Source organism: Urocitellus parryii, chromosome Y, assembly GCF_045843805.1.
Source record: "Urocitellus parryii isolate mUroPar1 chromosome Y, mUroPar1.hap1, whole genome shotgun sequence".
NCBI lineage: Eukaryota > Metazoa > Chordata > Mammalia > Rodentia > Sciuridae > Urocitellus > Urocitellus parryii.
This window is the reverse complement of record NC_135548.1, coordinates 27,560,698-27,568,839: the sequence shown is the minus strand read 5'-3', so window position 1 is coordinate 27,568,839 and position 8,142 is coordinate 27,560,698. Positions and strand designations below refer to the sequence as shown.

The 8,142-nt window shown below is 34.7% G+C and overlaps 1 pseudogene; it reads left to right on the top strand.

The window, feature by feature from the left end:
• The first annotated feature begins 3,106 nt into the window (after nucleotides 1-3,106).
• On the top strand, nucleotides 3,107-4,312 carry LOC144250992 (kelch-like protein 12 pseudogene; annotated as a pseudogene).
• The last annotated feature ends 3,830 nt before the right edge of the window (nucleotides 4,313-8,142 follow it).

The window sequence follows — 8,142 nt, the reverse complement described above, 5'->3', positions numbered from 1 at the left end:
ATAAAGGTCACATTGTGAAGGCAGTGGCCAGATGGTAAAGCCTGGTACCATGGTCCCTGCCCCGTCCTTAGGGAAGGTCTGAGTACACCACTGAAGTAATATCCCTGTAGTCTGTCAGGAGGAAACAAATGGAAACCATTTTTGGTAATGGAAATGATTTCAAATATATTATGTTAAATCAATAAGAATTCATCATTAAGTAATGAGGAATACATATCAAAAAGAGAAGCCTAGGGAGAAAGGAGTTATTTGCACATAGAAAATCATTCACATCATAAATATTTAACTCAGTGCCTGAGGTTGTCACTGAAGATCCTGCTTCATTGAATTATTATATTTATTTAAGATGAGAATATGTAAAGAATATATAATTTTGGTATTATTTGTAATTTGCAGTATAATTGCTAAGTTATCATTTCAGAGTATGTTAAATACAAGACATAGGCTCTTTGAAAATCAGATTTTCTTTGATGAAATACAAGCAGGATTGAATTTATTTGTTAATTTAGTTTGTAAGTAATAACTTTAGAAATACAATGTTAAATCCAGTAAAAAACATTTGTTACTGAATTTCATATGTCATTTTTGTCCATATAATTCCCTTAGCATTTAAAAAGATATAAATAACATTATTTCTCTATTATTTTCTGTTTTTTTGCGTTAATAGGTAACCATCATTTCCCCAAAAAAGCATCAGTAGGGGGTCTCTGTTCTTTCCTTTGCAAGACATTAAATAATTAATTATGTTTCCTGCTTCATACATTTGTTAAAAAACTCTTCTAGATGCTTTGGTGGAGCTTACATCTCAGAGGGAAAAGACAAATAAGCAAATAAATAGGTAAATAATGTCATAAAGTTTTAATTATTATGTAGAAAAATGAAGCAAGCAGTGAGTGAACTAGAGAATGCTGAGGAGGCTGCAACAATTATTTTGGATAATGTGGTTAGAGAAAGTCTGTCTGCTAAGGTGACATTTGAGAGGAAGCCTGAATAGAGTGGGAGGGTGGAAGGGAGTCCTGCCGTTTCCAGGGCAATAGTCATCTAGGCATGAGAAAAGCAAGTGAAAAAGCTCTTAGGCATGTGTGTGGTATGTTAAGGCAGCAATAAATGGAAAGAGAAAATAATTAAATAGAGGGCTCAATTAACTGTGAGCCTCAGTGATAGCAAAACTCAGCAGCACTAGGTCCCCTTGTTTTGAGTTGTATTTTTTTATTTTCTCTTCCCCTGGAATCTGCCTTGCCTGCAAACCTTGCCATACAACTCAGTTTTTTCTTTTTTTTTCTCTCTTTTACTATTATTGGACAGAAGATGTATGGCTGTCTTCCATCTTTCTCTGCTAATGATGCTCTGTTTCTAAAATACACCTATTTTAGGTTCTTATTACCCAGCCTTTAGCATCCAGTGTGGTTGATAAAACAGGAGTGTGTGCATGTATGAAATACATAGCTAATAATCCATTTCATTATTATTGAAAGTTTTTTTTTTTAAGTCTGTGATTTAAAATTATTGTATAAAGTATGTCACTAAACCTTTTTTTGCATTTATGCTACTTTTATTGAGTGGCCTGTTTTGAACATTTGAGGTTTTCTTCAGCTACTATTTTTTAACATATATTTTATTTCTTCCTCTTAGAATATTAAAAGTAGTAAATTATGGAGGATTCATTTACCTAAACTTTAAGAGTTCATCTACAAAATACCTTAGATTTTTTTTCCAACCATCTTTTCTAACTCAATATCATTGGATTCTCTGCTTTTCTGCCAATTTAAAGCACGTGCAAAAGTAAAATACAACCAAAGGTCTCATTATCATTTCATGGAGAATTTTTTAAAAATCTCCATTTTTATTCATATCGACTATCTATTCTCCCATGGATTACTTTGAAGTAAATCTCAGATCTTATAAAATTTAATGCCCAAGTAAATATATCAATGTAAATCTTAAAAAATGAAGTTCCTTTAAGAAATGAGCACAATTTAAAACAAAAAATGATAATAATAATTCCATAACATCATCAAATAGTCAATCCATTTTATGTGTCTCCATTACACATTTGAATGCATTTTTTGTCTGTGTGTGTGTATGGTGCTGGGCCAGGTGCTTGTGCATACAAGGCAAGCACTCTACCAACTGAGCTGTATCCCCAGCCCATGAATGCATATATTTTAAATAGCAAAGAAAACACTTCTCACAGGAACTGAATGATAATTGCTTTAGTTTACTTTGTAATTTTTTTTTGTATTTTTGAATGAAAGCGCCTTCACTTATCTAACCAATTCTATTTTTCTTCTCCGAATATTAAGTTTTTATTTTTCAGAACACTTTCTTCAGTATTTATCAACATTTATTTCTTTTTCAGGATACTTCAGAAGGGCATCAAAAGAAAAGATACAATGGTCACTGCTTCATCTTAATTAAGAGAGAGGAACATTATCAAAGTCTTAAAATCAGTGGATAATCATGCATGTATGTAAAAGACAAAGAAAGTTTAAAATCCAAAACCAACTCATATCAAATTGTATAATGATTTAATAATTCATGTCATTTTTATGTCATTTAATTCTTTCTATCAATTAGACATGAATCAATTATTAAGATAGTTTTGACCTAAGAAGACGAGAATTCCTCAAGATAGGAGATTCAGATACTGTGAACTTTGTTACTTCAGGAAGAGTATAGCTAGATATTATTTAATAATGGGGATAAACTAAACTTTTCATGTAAAGTTTGTATGAAGTTTTCCTATCCTGAAAAGATACTGATATTATTAATTAATCTACCTTTAATTTTATATATCATGGACAGAAATAAGGAAGTGTGCACATAAAGTAGCTGAAGTGAAATAAGAGGTATAAAAAAGGTATAATTCTATAATTATTCATTTCATGGAAATAATATTTTAAAGGCGTTTGGAATGTTGACATTAGAAACCAGATAAAAAGACAAAGCGTACCAGAGCTTCTAGGTAGGGTAAGCAGCAGTGCTCTGGGGCCTGCTGTTCCCACATTGTATTCCATCCCTATGGGCAGGAGATGGCCAGTGTAGCTGTGTGAGTCTGGAAGCAGAGTTGTAGAATCCAAGGACTTTTTTTTTTTCATATTATCTGATGGGGGAGGCATTATGGCTGCCAGACATAATGATAAATATTCTAGCTAAATTCATTTTCAACTCAATGAACTCCCCCTGGAAAAGCAACACCCTCTGTGATGCAAGGAGAGTAGGGTAGAAGGACTTCCCTGCCAGTGGGACTGTACTGGCTGCCTGTCATGGGTACTTCTGGCCATGTTTACAAGTGAGCTTTCAGAGAAAGGAACACCCTATGTTGATACCAAGGTTTAACTCCTCTTCTATGGAAATCTGTTGGATTTTTTATACACAGAAAGAGTAAATGTGATGGAGGAGAATGTTCAAGACCTGCTTTGTGTGGCCTGTCTGCTTCAGCTGCAAGATGTGATGCAGGCCTGCTGTGAGATCTCAGAAATTAAACTGGATGCTTCCAATCATCTGAATATCAGGGGTTTTGCTGAAACTCACAATTGTATTGACCTGATGCTACAGCTGAGGTTTTTAGCTAGAAGTTTTTTTTTTTTTTTCTGAAGTGGTATAGAATGAAGAATTCACTTTTCCAAGTCAAGGATATGAGGAAAAGCTACACAAATTTGATAAAATTCAAGTGGATTCTCAAAAGCGAGTCTTTGACGTCATCATCAATTGGGTGTAGTGTGATAAACAAGAATGAGAAAAATCCTTGCTTGACCTGCAACAATATGTGCAGATCCCCCTGCTGACCCCCAGGTACATTATAGTTGTAATAGATGCTGAGCCTTTCATCTGGTCAGATCTGGTTTATGAAGCAAAGCAGTTTTATCTGAGGCCTGAACTTCACTGTCAGATACAGGAACTCAGGACAAGGTCTCTTCTAAGAGCCAGTGAAGTGCTTCTGGAGATTGGGGTCTTTAGATGCTAGCAGTCTCTCATTCATATAGTAGAGAAATATGACACCAAGACTCAGGAGTGGAGCTTTTTGCCAAGAATCCCTTGCAAGAGATGTTATGTGACCCTCAGTGTCCTTATATGATCAGATACAATAATTGGTGGCTATGACAGTCATTTCTATCTCAGCTCAATGGGTTTTCAAGATTCTGTAGCAGATGAGGATGGTGTTGGGTATTCTGTGGTTCCTTTGAATGTCTGACAAGGTCTTGCTGGAGCTACCGCCTTGAGGGGTATGATATAGATCTTTGGAGGCTTTGATGGAAGCCATAATTGGTGCTGCAATATAACCAAAACATTTCCCAGTGGAGAATACTAGGACATATGCAGAAAATCCCAGAGTCTAGTAATGGGCAGTGGAGGATATGATGGTTTGAATATTTTAAATTTAGTTGAGAAACATGATCCACATACATGACACAGATACTACTACAATGGCTATCGAGTCTCTTGGTTCAGGAGTAGTTTACTGAATGACCCTATTGATGAGGTGGAGGAATTTGATGGTACAACTTACCTCTTGTCCATTGAGGCATACAACATTTGCACTGATTTCTGGACAACTCTTACTACCTGCTACATAGGGGCCACCATGCTTCACACAAAATCAATGCAATCACAGGATATGATGGGATCCCCTGCTGAGAAGCACTGAATGCTATGACCCTATCATAAATAGCTGGGGAGGAGTGACATCATGGAAACCCAATGCCATAATGCTGGGGTGTATGTTCTCTGAGATAAATAACCTTCATTGGAAATGCTATCTGACCAGACCAAGGAATACATTGCAGAAGAATCGAGGATCCTTTCCAGAATGTCTATGAGCACTGTAAGCACAGGATGATTATAAGTATGAGTACAATGATGATTGTACTTATTCAACAAACAGTCCCCCTTATGCTGGTAATGTACCACAGAAGGGTGGGTAACTCAAGATACTCAAGGAAAAATAATACACAGTGAAGAGATTTGAGATACCAGACCACCTCTTCCTCTAGTCTGGGGACAACCTTCTTACCTTTTCCAGCTTACCATCTATATGTTGTCCATTTTAGAGTGGATAAAAGGATTCCAGTTTGAGTAAACTTGTTAAAATCTACTATTTTTTTTCTAGGACAAATATCTAATCTACAGATAGCTAGGGATACCCCAATTCCACTTGGAAAGAAAACAAAACAGAGAGCTCTATCAAAATTTTGGGAGCCAAAGTAACAGGTTTACTGAGATTAGAATATGTGGCATAAATTAGGTTTGATGTAATGTGAGTGAACCTACTTCACCTCTGAAGTATGACCCAGAGGACTTACAAGTATATATTATTTGAAGATTCTTCTTATTTCCATAAGCTCTTTTTGAATTAGGGTGCTATATATCCTGGCACTGAAGATTGAGAGAATAACAAAATATACAATTACGAAATAGGAGGAGGTAGCATAAATGTAGGAGTTCAGTATAACTGGGGATGAACTAGGAACATCTGTGATTTTACAGTCACCTTTTTTTTTCCTGCTGGGGCTCATGTAGCCTTGGCAATGTTTGTTTTGAATTGGTGAAAGACTATCTTTCTTTGTTGAATCAAATACTACTATACTCTTACACTTCCGTACTATTTTGGGGGGATAGAATGGGTATGACAGCAGGCTAGTAGTTCAGCTACCTGATGATTACCCCATGCTTTAAGGTCACAGTTCTGCTGGGAGTATATATATATATATATATATATATATATATATATATATATATATTCTGTTTTGTTTGCTTATTTGTATGTTTTACTACTGTGTTTGGTACATTTAGGTGTCTTCTGTTGTAACTTTCCCTTACCTGACTGTACAGTAAATTTTATTTATCCCAGGATAAAATAAACAAAGACAAAAAAATTTTTTAATACTTCCCAACACTCTGCTCTCATCATTTCTGAGCTACTATTCAAAGATCTTCTGTGTCATGAAGTTCTTTCTTAATGGGTACTGGCGGTATAGGAATGCAAAAGCCTAAATGAGGATGCAGTTTCCTTTTGCTCTGAATTTCATTTTTTCCTCTTTCCCTTAGTTGTATTGACCCACAGAGTTAGTTTCTTTTGCATTTTTTAAAGAAAAAAATTAATTGTCAGGGGTGGCGGAGAGGGGATGCCCTGATATTACCACTGTTCCACACCCTCTTGTTCCAAATTTTTGAAGATTTGTTATGTGGAAATAAACATGTTTTATGCTTTGCCTTAAAGAGCATTGCTAAAATTTTTCGGAAGTCATTGAGTGCAGATGCCAAACCATTAATAATAAGAACTTAGTAAAAAACAGCGTTGTCTAATAATGAAATAAACTTTTAAAAACACAATGTACAGGTTTATTTCATTATTAGACAATACTGTTTTTTACTATTATTATTATTAATTTTTTAAAATTATCCAATCACAGGCTAAATTGTCACATTTAATTTATGATACACAGAATTGTTATTTAAGAAATTGTGTGGTAGGGGTGTAAGGAGGTTGTTGATAATAATCCTTCCTGCTTTAAGGCCCTTTGATTTTTTTATGGTGTTGAATTTTATTAAATTGTGTATGTTATACTAGTGAAAATTTGTTACTAAAAAAGGATTAGAGAAATATTATTAAAAATAATGTTTTACCATATTTTTTGTGCAGATCACCTTATAATCTCAGGCATTTAAAATTTGATTTACCTGTTTTTTTTTTTCTTTCATTAGATAGATCCACTAATGACTTTGTTGCCTGTCCTAATGGGCATTAGTGAAAATGGGCATGAAGAATAACCCAGCTGGGGTCCACTTTACCAAGATTCTTTTTAGCTGTTGGATATCTATGTAATGTTTATACCCACAGCTCTCCCTGAACATTAGTGCTCAGTAACTGTCATTTATATCAGAATTTGTTTTCTTCCTTTGTTTAACTCTGTTGAAGGAATAAAAAGACTCAAGGTGTTTATACTAAGAAGGAAAGGCCTGTGGTCTAGATGGGAGCAGCATTTAGAACTACCATCAACCTGCAGAGGCCCATTGAATTTGTATTGACTTGAGTTTAAAAACAGAAAAGCCAGAATCTCAATAGTAAATTTCAAAGGCTTAGTGATATTGATTAAGATATAAAGACTAACATGAATACGATATAAAAAGCATTACCAATTGGATATTGTTTTCTATAATGCAAAAATTTACTCTTGGGAGTATTGTTTCTTCACTGAACTATTAAAATTCTGCCTCTCCCATGGTTTAAAAACCTTGATATTCATATGCTTCTTTGAGATGTCTACAGTATTTCTGTATGAAATATTAGGTTATGCCCCACCCCCAAGAAAACAGTGCAGAGATCTTAAAATAAATCAATACATTGTGTTTTTAAAATTCATATAAATTGGGTAGGAAAATAGCCAATATCAGTCTTTACCTTCTTGTATCTAAGTCAAGATAATGGGATAAAATTCATCAATGAGCTTAAATTTTTAAACATTTTTAGCTGCAAGAATTTATAATCACATGTGATCTTTTATGTGTTAATATGTTCTAAAGGTGTTCAAAGCACATTTAGGTTGTTCTTAGAGAATTAATTTAGACATATATTCAGTCTGGCAGAATGTTTTCTAGGTGTCTCCTTATGTCTTTCTCTGAACTTTCTCTTCCCTTTAATCAGGGTAGCTTTGCAAACACCCTATCACTGAAAAAATTTCTAGAAGGATGTGTGTGTAAGTTGAAGTGCTCAGAGTTCTGGCTCCTATCTTCTCTCAGTCTCCTTTCACACATTTCCCCACACATTCTCTGTATTCCTAGTATCAAGTACTCTTTCTTCCCCCCAGTGCTTTTGGATTGCCCTAGGCATAAACCCCTATTTGTCACCTTGCTTTACTTTAGATAATTCTCTCTCATCATTTGCAGCTCAGCTCAGAGATCATATACTCATGGAAACATTTTTTGATCTACACAGGTTTGAACACATACCCTTGCTCTCTACTTTCTTAACTCCCTGTGCTCTTTCTTTATATAGCATTTCTGCAGTGTATAATTATACACCTGTATTCTTAGTTTTTTATTTGTAGCATCTCCCATGCTCTTCAGGCCCAAAGCAAGTTAGGACCTGTCTATATATTTCACTATACTACCAATAACTGTAAGCAAATTATTAAGCACGAT